The sequence below is a fragment of the Phocoena sinus genome, chromosome 7 (assembly GCF_008692025.1).
Source record: "Phocoena sinus isolate mPhoSin1 chromosome 7, mPhoSin1.pri, whole genome shotgun sequence".
Classification (NCBI taxonomy): domain Eukaryota; kingdom Metazoa; phylum Chordata; class Mammalia; order Artiodactyla; family Phocoenidae; genus Phocoena; species Phocoena sinus.
The window spans coordinates 60,486,374-60,505,354 of record NC_045769.1 but is presented as its reverse complement, the minus strand read 5'-3'; the positions used below and the strand labels follow the sequence as shown (position 1 = coordinate 60,505,354).

The window sequence follows — 18,981 nt, the reverse complement described above, 5'->3', positions numbered from 1 at the left end:
TGATACACTCCTGTTAGAAATGTAAATTGATACATGTTTTGGAGAAGAGTTTAGCAAAATATATCAAAAATATTAAAATGTTTCCTTCCTTTGAGCCAGAAATCTTACTTCTAGGACTTTATCCTAAGGAAATAATCAGAGATATGCAGGAAGAAGGCTATAATAGGTTGCTTATCTCAAATAAATAATGAAGAATTAGAAACAGCTCAAGTGTCCTACAACAAATTATCTTTTAAATTATGCTACATCTTACCACCCTCCCAAAAAAGTAAATGTGAAAGATGATGGTTGTGTTAATTAACTTGATCTTGGGAATCCTTTCACAATATACGTATGTATATTGACATCATCATGTTGTATACTTTAAATATATTACAATTCTACCTGTCAATTATACGTCAATAAAGATGAAAAAAATTATGCTACATCTGTATAATGGAATTCCATTGCATTTGGAAGAATACTTAAAGAGCTACGAAAATGCTCATAATATATTGCTAAGTGGTAAAAAAGTTACAAAATAAGGTATATAATATCATCCCAGGTGTCTGTGTGGTGTTTTTCTTATACTTTCTGTTGTTTTTCATATTTTTCTATGATGATCTCATATTTCTTTTTTAAGAACATAACACTTTTATTATGAAATTTTTCAAACATGAAGAAAAGTTGAAAGGGTAAAAATGAACATCTGTATGTCTGCCATCTAGGATCTGTTATTAACATAAATACTTGCTTTATCACATGTATGTCTATGTATTCTTCCATCCATCAATCCATTTTGATGCATTGCAAGATAAGCTGCAGGTGTCAGTAGTTTCCCCTTAAATACTTCAGCATGCATATCATTACCAGAGTTCATTATGTGTTTGCAGTTCTGTTTTCTTTTAAGGTAATATTTACATACAATGAAATACACGTATCACTAAGTTTTGACAAATGTAAACACAGTGTAACCCATATATTTACAGGAAAAAAACTCAAAAAAATCATAGCTGTGACAACCTTTGTCACTTTCTAAGGATGTTCAAGTGAATTAAGTTTTATAAACCTCTTTAGTATGTCACAACTCACACATTTTTCAGTCTCAATATGTGCTTTCAAAATGTTTAATGTTTACTTCTACATTGCTTTCTCATAGCAGTGCTACAGGTTTTTCAGTGATAATTTAGTTTGTTTTTGTTGGTTGCAGATTTACTTACAGAGCACTATTTATTTTTGTTACAAAAAAATGTTTTCAACAGGAAAAAAATAATATGGTCTTAAGGGCATATACCAAAGGTAAGAAAAGAAGCCATTATTGTATCTTTTTGGTAAATTCCAGATGAACTGAGATCAAACCAAACTGCTTAGGCAGAAATTGAAGTAGGGAGTGGCGAGGGCAGAGGAAGACACTGTGGATCCCAGTATCCTCTTTCCAGCCACGTACCCAGAGGAGAGCAGTCCCCACACGAGTGGTTCATCAGCTTCACAGCATGAACCAGGCATGTCTGTACCTGGTACTTCTTTCTGTCGGAGAGATGGAAACCCGCAAGCATTTGTGTTAACTTGAAATCTGTTGATATTTAACTGATGGTAGGAAACCGGATTTAAGTATGAGATATGAAGGAAACATGATTCCTTTTTATTTCCCCAAAAGAATGAAAAGGAAGCAGAATCCTCAAAAGGTGAAATATGAGGCCCTTCTTCAATTGCCTTGACTTCTGCAAGGCCCCACTCCCGTTTTTGTTTGTTTGTTTGTTTTTTTGTGATACAAGGGCCTCTCACTGTTGTGGCCTCTCCCGTTGCGGAGCACAGGCTCTGGACGCGCAGGCTCAGCGGCCATGGCTCACGGGCTCAGCCGCTTCGTGGCATGTGGGATCCTCCCGGACCGGGGCACGAACCTGTGTCCCCTGCATCGGCAGGTGGACTCTCAACCACTGCGCCACCAGGGAAACCCCCCACTCCCTATATTTAAAAAAATCTTTTTTCCTGCCAAATTTGATTGTTGTAGAAATGTTGAAAGCCAGATAAATTCAAGTTTCAAAACTTTCCCACAGTATAAATATTTATAGGTAAAGAGAGAAGATCAAAATATCAAAACTGATCATAAGAACAGGAACTCTGAGTAACTTTTTATATAAAGGGGGAGATACCTGTGTGAGACAGAAAATACAATCTTGAAATTGACACAGAACTCAAAACTAAAAATGAGAGCTTTTATTATAGACTTTATCAACATGACAGCAATTAGTGCTTCACTAGAAGACTAATGTTGTTGTCATTTTATTAACTCTTGAGAGACCCTTTTTCCTCTTCTTTGCAGTTCTGTAGCTGACTTTTTATCAATGAATTATTGCCTTTGCTTTAACTGTAGGAATGTGAGCTATTATTTAAGATAACCCCATGCAGAATTTTTCTGTGCGCAGTCAGAATTTACCCATTCTGCAGTCTATTCTTTTAGGTCAGTGGTTCTCAAAGTGTGGCCCCTGGACCAGTAGCATCAAGCGTCACTGGGAAATTTGTTAGAAATGCAAATTCTTGGGCCTCACCCCACCCCTACTGAGTCGGAAACTCTGGGGTGTGGGGCTTGGCAATCTGTGCTACAACAGGCTTCCCAGGTGTTTCTGATTGCTCACTGGAGCTTTAGGTTGTACCTAGCCAATCATGTCAAATACAGACGATCAGTATGTTGACTCCAGTTTGGAATTGCAGGTACTTAGTGAAACTGGTAGTGGAGAGATTGTTGTTGTTAGAGGCTTTCGAGACCCTTAAATTCACCGTGCTCAGGTGACCACCTGTGCGCAGGCCCTGCTTGGCAATGTCACTGGACATAATGAACTCAAGGCAGACTTAGGAATGGCCGACAGACGGAAAACCTCAGGCAGATGCCTGAGATTCCAAACCTTTTCCACTGGGGCTCTCACCTGACTTTCCAGCTTTGTCTTTCATTTTCTGACCTGAAACCACCTTCCCTTCTCGCCCCCTCCCCAACCGGGTCCAGCTGTGCTTCCATCCTGCTTTCCCATTTCTGTAACCTTGTCCACATTCTTTCCTTCACCTGTAATACCTTTGTTCTCTGCCTGAGCAGGTCCTACTCATTCTTCAGCTTTAATTTCTTCCTTCACTGTGAAACGTTCTCAGATCACACAAACGTAATTTTTCTCTTTTTCTTTTGAATTTATACCAGTTCGCACCCATACAGCTAATTTGACATGCGATTAAAACTGCCTCGTGGCTCTAGAATTACTGTAAGGGATGGCACTTAACTTTTCACATGAACATGCCACGTCTTCTCATCCAAAAAGTGGGGCTAATAACAGTACCTCCATCACAGGGTTGTCGAGAGGATTAGAGAACTTAACACGTATAAAATATCTAGAAGAGTGCTTGACACAGGAAGACTTGGGTGACTGTTAACTGTCGATTATATCTTCACAACCATGCTCTAAAGTCAGGATAGCAGATAAGTGTCATGTTTTGTGAAAACTTCAATTTGTTGGTTCCTAGAACCTATGTTGAGAAGGGGTCAGAGGCCACGTTTATAGTCTGCAGGAAAAATCCATGGCAAGGCTCAGCATGAACGCAGAAGGGCAAGCATGTATACGCAAGTGTATGTAGCATCCCTGGTGAGAACTCTCTGAGGGCAAGAACAGCCTTAACCATTGCCTTTGTTGCTGATGCTGTCACCATCCTGGTCATCATCACTGTCCCAAGTACAGCTACCCCTGCGAGCTGATCACTTGGTTAGGGGCTTTCCATCCTTGCCCTCTTCCTCTTCACGGTTGTGTTACAATATAATCTCCATTTGATGGCTCAGAAACTAAGGCTCAGAGAGGTTAAGTAACCTGGCTAATATAAACAGCACCCTTCTTACCTGTCTCACAGCACCTAGCACTGTGCCTTGCTCAGAGTCAAGTATTTGTTCTCGGGACCATATCGCTGTAGATGTCCCTCTCATTCTCATCCAGGAAAGATATCCTGTATGGATGTATCTACATTTTCTTCATTTACTCTCTTTGAGCTATGAAGAGGATAGAGCACACCTGTCTTCACTGTGTCAACTGTGTCACTGTACCACTTGCATTCAGCTACATAGTGGCTTCCCTGGCGGCGAAGTGGTGAAGAATCCACCTGCCAATGCAGGGGACACAGATTCGAGCCCTGGTCCGGGAAGATCCCACATGCCGCGGGGCAACTAAGCCCGTGCACCACAACTACTGAGCCTGTGTTCTAGAGCCCGCAAGCCGTAACTGCTGAGCCTGTGTGTCACAACTACTGAAACCCGCGTGCCTAGAGCCCGTGCTCCGCAACAAAGAGTGGCCCCCACTCACCACAGCTAGAGAAAGCTCTCATGCAGCAGAGAAGACCCAACGCAGCCAAAAATAAATAAAATAATTAAAAAAAAATACTGCAGCTACATAGTACTCTTAATTATTGGTTTGATTTTTATAAATTCCTTTGCTTTTGTACCTTTTTTAGACTGACATGCCATTTCCACTTAAGGAATTTTAAGCATTTCACTATACCAAGCTTTGGTGTTTTACTACATACATAAATCATTACTTTGAATTAGAGAATAAGCAGTTTAAAATAATGGATCATTTTATTTGATCATTAATGTAGTCACCACTCCAAAGGTATATATATAAAACAGCTATCCATCACTCAGCTCTTTTCTGTGAGACATTTCTGTAACTGGGAGCTTATAAGACACCCCAAAGTGAATTGCTATAAAGAGATAGAGAAAATTGGACAGGGACTTCCCTGGTGACGCAGTGGTTGAGAATCCGCCTGCCAGTGCGGGGGATACGGGTTTGATCCCTGGTCCGGGGAGATCCCACACGCCCGTGCACCACAACTACTGAAGCCTGCACGCCTAAAGCCCATGCTCCACACCAAGAGAAGCCACTGCAATGAGAGGCCTGCACACTGCAATGAAGAGTAGCCCATGCTTGCCACAACTAGAGAAAGCCTGCGTGCAGCAACGAAGACCCAATGCAGTCAAAAATAAATAAATAAATAATTTTAAAAAGAAAATTAGACACATGTTGAACAAATATGTAAATTACACGAGTAAGCATATACTACTGATATAGCTGAAGGTAACACAAACCTTGTGGAGAGGTAACCTTACACTGAGGAAAAGCTGTAGGAATGGCTTCCCCTGGGACCAAGAGGAATTTAGAAAATTACCTGAATTATAAATAATTTTCTTATCATGTTATGTGAAATGCAGTCACATTAAGACAAACATCATTCTAGGATATTTTCAGATCACTTATGCGACTGTCATAGTGTTTTATTTTCAAGAAAAAGCCCCTATCCTTCTTATTTTTGCTTCTCAGTCATTTAAAAATTTTTGAATCCTTTCAAAACTTTGTTAGATTACATATTTACTTGCATGTGGAGGTTTTTTCAATTTGCCATATGTAACATTACATATTACAACAGTTATTTCAGCTTTTCATTAAAGTTATTATTGATCTCAGTATATTAGGCAGTAAACATTTCAGTTAGTTAATAACATTTTTCCAGCCATCCTCTAAATCTTGTGCTGAAATCAAACCAATGAATGTATTCCAGTAAGGCTGTTATATCCTGACTAACTGGTGTCATACAAAGCTAGGCTCTTGCTGCTAGAAGAAAAATAGTACGAAGCATGAATTGGATTTTTGAGAAACACAAAGCCTAATATGGAGAGAACAATTAAAAAACTGAAAAATTGGACGAGAGGAAGAGCTACCTGTGAGTATTTCAGATAGTTTTCAAGTAGATATGATTAATTCTCTGTCTTCAGAATAGAATTATGTCACTTGGGTATTAAAAAGGTGTGTAGAATTTTCTTCTCTGCTTTCTAGTGAAGACAGGAAGTCACTCTCATGGAAGTACTTAAGACAGAGACCATCCTATCAATTTTTTTTTCACTGATGCTTGATTCCTGCTCCTGGTTAGGACAACCAGTTTCTGTTTGAAGGCTGCCATCGATGACATGTGAGGTGCAGGCTGTTCAATTTTGCAACAGCTTAATTCTTAGAAAGTTCTTTATAATGTAACTTCCAGCTGTGGATACTGGTCTCTTTTTCTGGGGCCATACAGAACAAATCTTACCCTCTTCCTTCCATATGTCTGCTTCTTGAACTTAAGATTTGTATCTCATTGATCTTTTTTTCTAAGCTCTGCATTGTACCCAGCCCACCGTAAGCAATCAATAAATGCATAGAGAGTAAATAAAATAATAAACCTAGTAATCATATCTCAACTTTCTCTTCTTCTGTAAGATTTTCCAGGAAGGTTTTGCTCTTCCTGAATCTACAGAAAAGAACAGTCTGCATTTCTAGTCTACTTCATTCCTAGCCTTTTCTTCTCCACGTTTGACTGATCTTTTGAGCTCTTAACAAATTAGTTTGTCTTTGAATGAAAGGTTCTGTTCTGTGGCTGTTAGGCAGGATTTTCCTGGCCATGGTTCTTATCTGTTTTTTGTTTGTTTGTTTGTTGTTTTTGGGGTACGCGGGCCTCTCACCGCTGTGGCCTCTCCCGCTGCAGAGCACAGGCTCCAGACGCACAGACCCAGCGGCCGTGGCCCACGGGCCCAGCCACTCCGCGGCACGTGGGATCCCCCCGGACCGGGGCACGAACCCGCGTCCCCTGCACTGGCAGGCGGACCCCCCAACCACTGCGCCACCAGGGAAGCCCTGGTTTGTTTTTTTTAACATGTTTCCAAGAAAGGAATCCAAGATGCTTTTTCTTAGCAGTGTTAATATCTGATGTTCATGATTCATGACCTGAGAAAAATTAAGGTGTCCTAAATGAAATGAGACCGTTGGAGTCTTAATGACTTGAAAATATGACTTCTACCCCTGATACTATTTAGGAGAATAGCACTTGGTAAAATTAGCTACATTACAGCAGATACACTGTTAAGGATGGAAATGTCTGGTGAGTGTTTGTGCAGGCTCTGCTCAAGAAGGAGGGGACTACATGGCCGATCTGCTTTTGAAGACAGATTATATTAAGTAATTAATGAACAAAATCCATTTAACTCACTACATTTTAAAAACATGCAGAATAGTGCATTCTTTAGTGGGAAACAGTTGTTTCTGTTATTGGGACCATAGTCGTAGAGCCTATCTTAAGTATGTATTCGTTTTATTTTAATCATTGGGTGGGTATTTTAAAATATAATACATAGTTTGGTTAACATCTAAACTAACTTCTACTAAACTAATTAGCTGCTGACCAAATCTTTAAAGTTATGAAAGTGGAGAACTTTTTTCCCTTAAAAATCTCAGGATAGGGACTTCCCTGGTGACACAGTGGTTAAGATTCTGAGCTCCCAATGCGGGGGACCCAGGTTCAATCCCTGCTCGGGGAATTGGATCCCGCGTGCATGCTGCAACTAAGAGTTCACATGCCATGACTAGGGAGCCGGCAAGCTGCAACTAAGGAGCTGGTGAGCCACAACTAAGGAGCCCACTGGCTGCAACTAAGGAGCCCGTGAGCTGCAACTAAGGAGCCCGCCTGCCGCAACTAAGACCGGGTGCAACCAAATAAATTAAAAAAAACTCAGGATAATTTCTTAACCTCAAAATAAGGCCTCTGAGTGTAACCTACATTCTTCTTTGGGAAAAACTTGGGAGCTGTGGCTAAGGCCAGGGTACTGGTCTCAGAACAGGGAGGATATGTGGGAAATTCTGATTCCAGTTAGACTTACTGTAAGCGCAGATCAGACCAAGAACAGATCTAGTAAGAGATCAAGACATTAATATTAACTGGATTTAGGGGTGTGGAGCATTAAAAATTTATACTCTACCTTTTTTCAAAAACTATTTAAGATTATTAGCAGGTAGAATAAGCATGTTTTTGAGATTCCAAGGAAGACCCTCTATACCCCCCAAATCTCCCAGACCTGAATGTAGGGTAAGGATATATAAGCAAATTAACATTTCCTGAGTTCCTGTTATTGACAGCCTCTATTCCAAGCCGTTTACATATATTCTCTATTTAATCCTATTGCTGATGCCTCAAATTTTAGCATTGTAATTTCATTCTTTAAGATTGTTTACCCTAATAAAACTGCAAATACCACTGAGAAAAGAAACATGTTAGTAACCCCTCAGAGTAAATGACATATGTGATTTTTCTTCCTGGGACATACCTTTCTAGGTGGGTAGATGCACAATTGATGCTGTAGGAGACTGTGACCTACACAGATTAGTAGGAAATCTCCTTTTCTGTATTCTGTCATCCAAAAAATATTGGATATTTATTACATACCAGGCACTATTCTAGATACTGGAGCCACATCAGTAATAAAATAAATAGACAAAAAACTTACAAAAAAACAGACAAAATTCACGTCCTTATAGAGCTTTACCTTCAAATGTGGGAAATGAAACAACTAACTGAAGGGTATATTAAAACATTATAAAGACCCTTATGCCTCCTAAATATGGGCTGAACTTAGTGACTCACTTCCAAAAATTAGAGTATAGAAAAGAAAAAATTAGTAACTTTACAATCAACAAAGGTGCCAAACACTACCTTAACCAAGTGACATGGGTTAATATCGTTAGTGTTAAGCCATGCTGCTAGCCCATAACCCCAATATGATGTGATGAGAAAACCACTTCACCTCTGTGGTCCTCTTCCCCCCAAACCCATAACCCTATTCTAGTCGTGAGGAAAATATCAGATAAACCCAAAATGATGGACATTCTACAAAATACCTGGCCAGTACTCCTCAAGGTTATTAAGGTCTTAAGAAACCAAGAAAGACTGAGAAACTGTCACAGTCCAGAAGAGATTGAGGCATGATGACCAAACATAATGTAGTATCTTGCACTGGATTCTAGAACAACAACAAAAAAAAGACATCAGTGTTAAAAATGGTGAAATCTAGATAAAGTCTGGAGTTTAGTTAATAGTAATGTACCAGTAATGGTTTCTTAGTTCTGATACATGTACCCTGGTGATGCAATATGTTAAAATTAACGGAAGCTGGGTGAGAGGAATGATCTGCATTATCTTTCCAACTTTTCTGTAAATCTAAAATTATTCCAAAATAAAAAGTTTATATTAAAAAAGTGAGGAAAAACATAGAGCAGAGTACGGGGCATCAGGAGCGCCAGTATGGGGCTAGTGTTGCCAGTTTACATGGGCTGGTCAGGTAGGCCTCGTTGAGAAGGTGGTATTTGAGTAAATGCCTGGAGTAAGCGATGGAGCCATCTGCTTACACGGGGATAAAACAGTCCATGCAGAGGGAACATGCAGATGCCAGGTGGGAGCACGCCTGGTGTGTTGGGGAAGAGCAGGGAGGCCGTTGTGGCTGGAGTGGAGTGAGTGAGGGGGGGAAGAGACAGGAAATGGGGCCAGAGAGGTAACAAGGCCAAATCGGATAGGACCTGTAGGCAACTGTAAGAGCTTCTGATTTAAATCAGGAGGAAATGGTGAGCAGTTCAATGCTTTGGAGTAGAGAAGTGAAATGACTTACATTTTAATATGACTACTCCGGTTACTCTGCTGAGAAAAGACCATATGGGGCAGGGGCAGAAAGACCAGTTAAATTATAATCCAGACAAAGAGATGTTTGTGGCTAGGCCCAGGAAGGTTACACTGGTGGAAGTCAGAAGCGGTTGAATTTGGGGTATATTTTAAAGATAGATCTAACCAGATTGGCTCACTGGACATGCTGTGTGAAAGTAGAGTCAAGGAAGTCTCAAAGGTTGTGCACTGAGGACATGGAAGGATGCATCTGCCATCATGGGAGAGGGGGAAATCATGGGTGGAGCAGGTTTGTGAGAGCAGATCAAGAGTTCATTTTTGATACAGGCAATGAACCAAGGAAGGAATTAGCCATCTAAAAAATACCACCTACAATGCAACGAAAATATGAAATAATTGGAAATAACCCAAATGTCCATCACCAGATGCATGGATAAACAAAATATGGTGTATGTATGCAATTAAATAGTATTCATTCCTTTAAAAGGAGTGTAATTCTCTTTTTTTTTTTTTTGCGGTACGCGGGACTCTCACTGCTGTGGCCTCTCCCGTTGCGGAGCACAGGCTCCGGACGCGCAGGCTCAGCAGCCGTGGCTCACGGGCCTAGCTGCTCCGCGGCATGTGGGATCCTCCCAGACCGGGGCACGAACCAGTGTCCCCTGCATCGGCAGGCGGACTCTCAACCACTGCGCCACCAGGGAAGCCCAAAGGAGTGTAATTCTTATACATGCTACAACATGGATGAATCGTGAAAACATTATGCTTAGAGAAATAAATGAAACACAAAAGGACAAATATTGTATGATTTTACTTATATGAGATACCTAAAATGGGCAAATTCAGGTACAGAAAGTAGAATAGTGATTACTAGGGGCTGTGGGGAATGGGGAATTGGTATAAAGTTTCTGTTTGGGATGGTGAACAAATTCTGGAAATAGATTAGTGGTGATGGTTGCACAACACTGAATGCATTTAATACATTGTACATTAAAATGGTTAAAATGGTAAGTTATGTATTATGTAGCACAGCTAACATATAAAGTTCTATTTCAGAAAAAAATGAAATACTGAGGGATACATTTAACAAAAGAATTGTGCAGTATCTTTACACTGAAAGCTATAAAACATTGCTGAGAGAAATGAAAGAAGACATAATAAATGGAGAGATATGCTATGTTTTTAGGTCAGAATATATGTCAAGATGTCAGTTCTCCTGAAATTGATTTATATATTCAATACAGTCACAACCTACAGCCAGCTTTTGGTAGATATTGATAAGCAGATCATAAAACATATGGAAATGCAAAGCACCTGGAATAGCCAAAAGAATTTTGGAAAAGAGAGCAATGTTGGAGAACTTCCACTACTGCCTTATATCAGTACTTACTATAAAGCTACAGTTTTCCACATTGTGTGGTGTCAAGATGTATGGATAGAACAGTGGAACAGAACAGAGAGTCTAGACATAGACCCACACATATTTGGTCAATAGATTTTTGACAGAGGTCCCAAGGCAGTTGAGATGAGGATGAAAAGATGAAGAAAGGATCATATTTTCAATAAATGGTGCTGGAACAATTAGTGTCTATACGCCAAAAATTTCAGAACCACTGGAATAGGGAAATGTAGTTGGTTGCTGAGTACCGATAAGGGTGTGTGTTTTCTCCAGGCATATTCAGCTCAACAGGTGCAGGAGTGGAGTAGAAAGAACATCGGATTTATTCACGGTTGTGATTTTCCTGAGTAAAGTGAAGTAAAAGCAGGACAGAGGAGGTGAGGATGGATTGAAGGGAAGGACTCTATGAATTGCCATGGAATTTAAGTGAGGCGAAGAGGGGAAGGAAGACATCCGGGAAGGGAGTGGCGTGTAAAGATGCCACTGGTGATTGTAGGGCGAGGGGCTGCTGGAGTCCAGGTGCTAGAAGGAGGGAGCAGGAAATATAAGAAGTGGGATGGGTGGATATTGGATTACGGACGGTGCAGTTGCTGGTCATGCAGGGTCTAGGGTGTGACCAAAAGGATGTGCTACTGAGGTGTGTTGCAGCAGAGTTCAAGGACTTGAGAGGACAAGTGTCCGAGGCTCATTTATGTGCATGTAAGCATTCCTACACTATGTGACAAGAATTGTAATCGGAGAAAATGGCAGTAAGCTAGGAGCTGAAATCATCAAGCAATGAAAGGGAGCTCTCTGGAACTTGTATATGTTGGCAACTGTAAAGGATAATGGATGATGCAATCTAATGACAGATTCAGCTTTTAGGGAGGGGAGGGAGAGCGGTCTGGAAACGGTTATGAGGAGCCAGGAGGACACCTTGTTCCCCTCCAGGCCCCATGGAGCAAGTGCTGAAAGAGACAGACTAGCTGTCATCGGGAGAGCTGCAGAGGAGAGCCAGCTCCTGTCAGAAGATGAGGGAAGGTCTAGGGAAGTTTAGACTTTCGGTGGAAGTGTAAAATGGCATAGCCTGCTGGAGGGCAGTTTTGGAGACTGACAGAAGTCTTAAAATGAAATGCTATTTGATCCATCACTCTAACTTTTAAGAACTTGTTCTAAGGAAATAATTGGAAAAGGGCACATGCGTATGTGTTAAGAGTTGTATATGGCCATGAAAAATGGGAAACAGTGAGCATATGCTACTTTTATAATCAGAAAAAAAAAAAGCTAACCAAATGCATGGAATCTTATAGCATGGAGACGGGAAAAACATCTTTATGATTTGTCAGTTTTGTACACAATGGCAACTCACCCCCTGTTTAGTTTTAAATCATGAAAGTACCTTGAAAATATACTCATATGCTTTTGGTATTTTCTGCTTCAATTCCCGTAGAGTATCATTGATGGCATCCTTTTTTTTTTTTTTTTTTCATGCCAAACTGGCCCCTCAGCAGTGAAAGCGCAGAGTCTTAACCACTAGACCACCAGGGAATTACCCATGGCCCCTACTTTTAATCTCCTTGTTTATCTTAATTTTTTCCCCTTAATTTCTTTGCTGTCATGAAGTTCTACATACACGTGGTATAAAGTAAACATGAATTCTACTTAAGAGTCTCTCCGGGTATGAGTTGATAGCTGAAGAAACACTGCAGGCATTTTAAGTTAAAATATTGTACATTTCTTTGGGTTTGACATCTTAATCTTGTAGTATTCTTTAGGAAGACAAATAGAACATTTGATTACTAACCAACAGGGCTTTAAAATTTTGCCTTTGTTTCTAGCTGGCTCCAGATTTTGGTAATTATAAGGGGGAGAAATCTGTATTCTGTAGGTGAAGACTTGAAAAGAACACATAACCAGTACTTGGGTGGTATTTGAAATGTGTTTTTTCCTTTATTATGGTGGATTTTTTTTTTCTTTTTGTTTTAGCAAATTCATAAAGGTTCTGGAATGTTTACCCACAGCCATTTGTCAGGATGAGTTAGGAAGAAATTTTCCTTTTTAAGAACTGCATATAAACAGAGAAAAACATTTCACACCTGTTTATCTTAGCACGGCCTGCAGAGAAGGAGAGGCAGATTCTCCATTAACTCTTCCCTTCAGAGAGGAGTTTAGAGAAGAGAGCAGCCTGTGACCTTATCAGCCTTGAGTAAGAACACTCACAGCCAGCTGGAGGGGCCCACCATTTGTGCCTACAAACAAAAACCTTTCCTACATTTCTTACTTCTCTTTTTGAGCCCCTCTGTACAGTTCTTTCAACTCACCTAGCTGAATTGTCTATGTTCATAAGATACTTCTAGAATACATTTTCAGAAATACACTTTAGAATTTTTTTCTTTAATGAAAACTACCTTTCAGTTTTGGTCCTCATTTGATACAGAAAATGTCTCTCTTATCCTCGTATATTAGGAAATCTAGTTGTGGGGTGGGGTGTGATATATTTGTCTCCTCTAAAGGAACGTCTGATAATCCTCTTCCTTTTAAGATATTAATTTGATTCAGTAATAAGTGAGGCATAATAAGTAAAATTAATAACCTTTTAACTTTTTAAAACAATTTTTATTTATTTATTTTTGGCTGGTCTTTGTTGCTGCACGCGGGCTTTCTCTAGTTGTGGTAGGCGGGGGCCGCTCTGCGTTGAGGTGCATGGGCTTCTCATTGCGGGGGCTTCTCTTGGTGCACAGCACGGGCCCTAGGCGCACAGGCTCAGTAGTTGTAGCTCGCGGGCTCTAGGGTGCAGGCTCAGTAGTTGTGGCGCATGGGCTTCATTGGTTCGCGGCATGTGGGATCTTCCCGGACCAGGGCTTGAACCCGGGTCCCCTGCATTGCCAGGTGGATTCTTAACCACTGCACCACCAGGGAAGTCCAATAACCTTTTAACTTTAAAAAGAAACAAAGTCCTTTTTTATATACAACTTATAAATCAAAATAAGTGGTGTCCTCGTTGACTGAATCAGTCCGTAAGCCATATAAGAAAATCAGCCTGCTTTCTCATTTGCTACCACCCCTCTTCATGGACTCTCTCTCCATGCAACTTATTTAAACCACTTCATGTTGCACACATTCCTGTCTTCCTTGATTTCAGTACCTGCCTCAGTTATTGTTTCTGTCCTGTCTTTGACCATCAACCATCCTGAGTGAATTTGGCATCCACTTTAAGGACCCTTGAACCGACTGCAGACTTCTGTCACTACCATTTGCATGGCTTTTAGTTCCACTTACCTTCAGCCACTTACGGGTAAAACCTCATAGCTTAGAACTGCTCTGCCTTCAAAATAGCAAGCCTGAGCTTCCCTTCTCTGCCCATAATTTATTTTACCCAGTCTTCAGCAGCTCTGCTTTTCTTCATCCTTATCACGGCATCTAGCCTTTATTCTCCAACCTCAGCACTCCCTTTTGGATTCATTTGCCTCCAGGCCTGCAGGTTTCCCACCGTGCACTTATTTCAGTGTTCACCTCTTTAATCCTGTTAAATCCCTTTGTTCTTATCTCCTTGACCTATTCCTTGAAGACAAAGACAATGGCTTTGTGCATCTGTGCATCACCTTGCTCAGTGTTCACTATTTTCTTAATGGGCAAATGACATTAACATATGTATTCACGGGTTTAGTTTTAATAACTTTTGACTGTGTCAAAAATTAAACCTGCCATCAGAGGACAAGTGTTTATAACACTCAGGAGCCCAGCTAATGGAATTGCAGGGCCTGTAGCTTTAAATCAGGGCTGCAAACTGCAGAGTCTACATACGGTAATCTGAAGGAGTAAAGTCAGCACAGACTCATTAATGTTACTAACTAATATCAGATCTCATTCTTTTGGGCACATCTATTTAAAGAAAGATTTTTATCTCCTTAAATGTAAGCAATTCAATAAACTAAGAAATATTCTGACTTGATTGGAAGAAAACAGAATTACAAAGAGAAAAGAGATGAAACATAATTAATCTTAAGGTCTACTGTTGTACATGGCTATATTTCTCCATTTGTAAAACAATGGGAGCAAAAATACTTGGCTTCAGATAATATGTTTTAAGGTCCCAAATTTTCTGATTCTAACTGTATAAAGAACAGAAAACCCCCTGGGGAGAGTCTCCTGCTGTACCAGAGATTTACTTTATTTAAAAAAAAATTTTTTTTTAATTTATTTTTTGGCTGCATTGGGTCTTCGTTGCTGCACGTGGGCTTTCTCTAGTTGCTTCTCTTGTTGCGGAGCACGGGCTCTAGGTGCACGTGCTTCAGTAGTTGTGGCTCACAGGCTCTAGAGCGCAGGCTCAGTAGCTGTGGCGCAAGGGCTCAGTCGCTCCGCGGCATGTGGGATCTTCCTAGACCGGGGATCAAACCTGTGTGCCCTGCACTGGCAGGCGGATGCTTAACCACTGTACCATAAGGGAAGTCCCCCTTACCAGAGATTTAGATACTCTTGTTACATCTCTCCATTGACCACTCCCTCAAGCATCCGCCACCCCATTCCCACCCTCTTTACCTTGACAAATGGCAGGTACTTCACTCTAATTGAACAGAGAAGGCCTTTATATATAACTTAGATGTTTTCCTAACATACCTCAGGGGAGAGCGTCTCTGGTATTAGATGCCACAAGAGATTAACAAAAATTTCCATAGCCAAAAATGATTTATGACTGTTGTCCCACTCAGAGACATTTTCTAGATGAGCACTTCTTTAAGCTACCCTAACATCTGTCCTATCCTGTATTGTGTAATCTTGGAAATTATTAACCAATTCTTGGTCAATTAAGGATATTGAGGTTACAATTTTATTGTAAAAAACAAAATTTTATTAAGTAAAAATTTTATTAAGAAAATAAATAGCAAAATAGTTGAGGCATATGAGAGCCTTGGTATTATTTTCATTTATGGGTAAATCATCAAGGAGCCAATTCATATAAAATTTTATCTTTATATTGCTACAAACTTCATCATTTTAAAAGAACTCTCTCATCAATGAAACAAAAAATTAAATATATCAATTCACTTAACACTCCTCATATTTGGGGAAAAAATTCCAAAAAGAGGCAGAAGCCTTTAAATGGAATGGAAATGTCTGCAAATATAATATTTTACTATGCATAAAATGTTACATGTTTTATTTCACTATCATAGAAGCATATCAGTAAAAACAAGAGTAATATGCACAGCCTGATCGTTCCAGAATCTTCAAAGGAAGATTTCGTTTTTCAGAGTAGCTTTCCTTACAGAGATAACTGAGGACAGGAGAGAGGGCTTCATGTGGAAAAAGAAAATGGAAAAGAGACAGTGATCTTTATCACTGTTCTTGGCTTTCATCTCATTCCTTTATTGCCACATAGGACAGAAACCAGAGTCACTCCATTAACACTTTGCCACATAAAAATATAATCCATGTCTATAGTTTGGGAAAATGAATGGAGATAAGGAAGGTACCGCTATCAAATCAGAAATAATTCAGGAAATATGATATTTGTAGTTTGCAAAGCTGCTTCTTGCTTAAAGATACATTTCAGCTCATGACTTATACATTTTGTGTTTTTGTATTGGTACTTTACATTTCTGTGCTAAAAGTCCATTCCAAGAACAGAGTTCAGTATGTTTTATTAGGGAAAAAAATCAGTGAGGAAGTTTAAAAGTTTACCAAGAACATATCCCTTCTTCGTAAGAGGCACTCTTGGCATTCTTAAGAGATTCAGCTTAACATTCCTTAGTCCTTCAGATATACTTCACAGATAAATTATTTATTTATTTTTTTGCGGTTCGCGGGCCTCTCACTGCTGTGGCCTCTCCCGTTGCGGAGCCCAGGCTCCGGACGCGCAGGCTCAGCGGCCATGGCTCACGGGCCCAGCCGCTCTGCGGCATGTGGGATCTTCCTGGACCGGGGCACGAACCCGTGTCCCCTGCATCGGCAGGCGGACTCTCGACCACTGTGCCACCAGGGAAGCCCAAGGTCAACTACTGTTAACTAGTAAAAGTCTCTAAGGAATATCGGAATAGCAAAGGTAGGGAGCAGCTACTCCCTCTGAACCTAGGAAGAATACCAAAGGAAGAAACAGACTTGGGAGAGAAATTTAGACCTCATTGGAGAGCATGTAGCTGCTTCTGGGTGGTGGAGGGTTTTGCTGTGGTGTCACAGTCTGGAGCTGGTTCACAAGAAGCCATCCACTGGGGTTCCAGTGATGGTTCTCAGGGGTACCACGGCTGGTGTGTAGGAAGCCACCAGCTGGGGAGCTGGCCGGCTGAAGCTGGTCGACTGAGGTGCCAATAAAATACTTGAGGGTGAGTAACACTGGGTGTCTCATATGCTGCTGGCAACCATAGCCACTGGAAAAAAATCACACAGGAAACAGGAAGGGAAGGCCCCTCCTCTGTCATGTCTTGCAGTGGCTCTCCAGTGCCCTTTATTGACAGCCTAACATCGTGCCAGCTGGCAAAAGAAAAATGTTGATAGGGTCTGTCTCCAGTATCATGAGGCAGGACAAAACAACAGATACGGTGCTGAGAAGCAACTGATTGGTAACTGGCACGGTTCACCCCGTTGGCTGCTCAGCTTCTGTGTACAACCTCTGTGCACATTTGAACTTCCATATAATAATGAAACAAGTCTGTGCTTTTACCAATGAAGAGCACCTGTCCTTTGTACAAGTGAAGAAGTTTTCACCCTTCCCCCAAAATAAGGAGACACCCACTCCCAAATGTCATCGTATCCATTGCTGACCTTATTAATCTCTCCTCAAATTCCATTGTAGTCTCACTGAATACTCTGTTACCTAAAGACTAAGTCATAAAGTTAACCCCTCACAACTTGCATATAAAACATGGGGGAAATAGACATTTTTCCAAGAAGACATACAGATAGCCAGCAGGTATATGAAAAGATGCTCATCATCACTAATCATCGGGGAAATGCAAATCAAAACCACAAGGAAATATCTAATCTCACACCTGTTAGGATGGCTGATAGCAAAAAGTCAAAAGATAACAAGTGCTGGCAAGGATGTGGAGAAAAGGGAACCCTCGTACAATGTTGGTGAGAATGTGAATGGGTACAGCCACTATGGAAAACAGTTATGGGGGAGGGATCCTCAAAAAGTTAAAAATAGAACTACCATATGATTCAGCTGTCCTACCTCTGGGTATATGTCCAAAGGAAATAAAATCACTGTCTCAAAGAGATATCTGCACTCCCATGTTCACTGCAGCGTTATTCACAGAAGCTGAGATATGGAAGCAACCCAAGTGTCCATTGATGGATGAATGGGTAAAGAAGTTGTGTGTAAGGTACAAACTCTCAGTCATAAGATGAATTAGGTCCTGGAGACCTAAGGTACAGCATGGTGACTATTAATAATATTGTGAAATTTGCTAGGAGACTAGATCTCTCAAGTGTTCTCATCATACAACACAAAAGGTAACTATGTGAGCTGATGAATATGTTAATTAGCATGATTGTGGTAGTCATTTTATAATGTATACTTATACCAAAACATCATGTTGGGGACTTCCCTGGCGGTCCAGTGGTTAAGACTCCGCACTCCTAGTGCAGGGGGCATGGGTTTGATCCCTGGTCAGGGAACTAAGATCCCACACGCCGCACGGTGCAGCCAAAAAAAAAAAAAATCATGTTGTACACCTTAAATATATACAATTTTTGTTTGTCAATCGCACCTCCATAAGCTAGGGAAAAATAAGAAGAAAAAGAGATAAGAAAGAAATAGTTAATATACACAAATAAGTGTACATATATTATACAGATATAGATATAATTATATAGATATCAAGCAAAGGGAAAAATACACAAAGCCCCTCCCATCCTCATTTCTGTAACTAGTCATGATTTCTGGCTTCCTTCCTCCTCTGCTCGTTCCAGATTTCCTTTTTCCCTCAGCCAAAACCTCAGCTGTTTAGGGTTCTTTACTTGGCGGGGTGACCTGAACTTTCATTTCTGAAGGTTCTGAGTCCTCAGTAGTCCTGCCTGTTACTGGTTATCGTTGTGTTTCATTAACTCTTGTTATTGATCATAGGCGTATTAGGGGTCACCTCATAGAATCCCCTGGGTTTCAAACATAGAGTTCCTTTCCCCCA

At 40.6% G+C, this 18,981-nt stretch overlaps 1 protein-coding gene and 1 long non-coding RNA gene across 7 annotated transcripts in view; one reads left to right on the top strand and one right to left on the bottom strand.

Moving 5' to 3' along the window:
* The window catches only part of MAP3K20 (mitogen-activated protein kinase kinase kinase 20), a 173,752-nt gene that overhangs the window by 18,023 nt on the left and 136,748 nt on the right, over window positions 1–18,981 (top strand). The gene's annotated exons all lie outside the window — the stretch shown is intronic.
* Window positions 3,952–4,848, bottom strand: LOC116756312. The gene is made up of 3 exons (XR_004350626.1): window positions 4,833–4,848; window positions 4,262–4,269; window positions 3,952–4,202 (listed from the first exon to the last, which is right to left on the bottom strand). It is a non-coding gene; the product is annotated as an uncharacterized LOC116756312 (long non-coding RNA).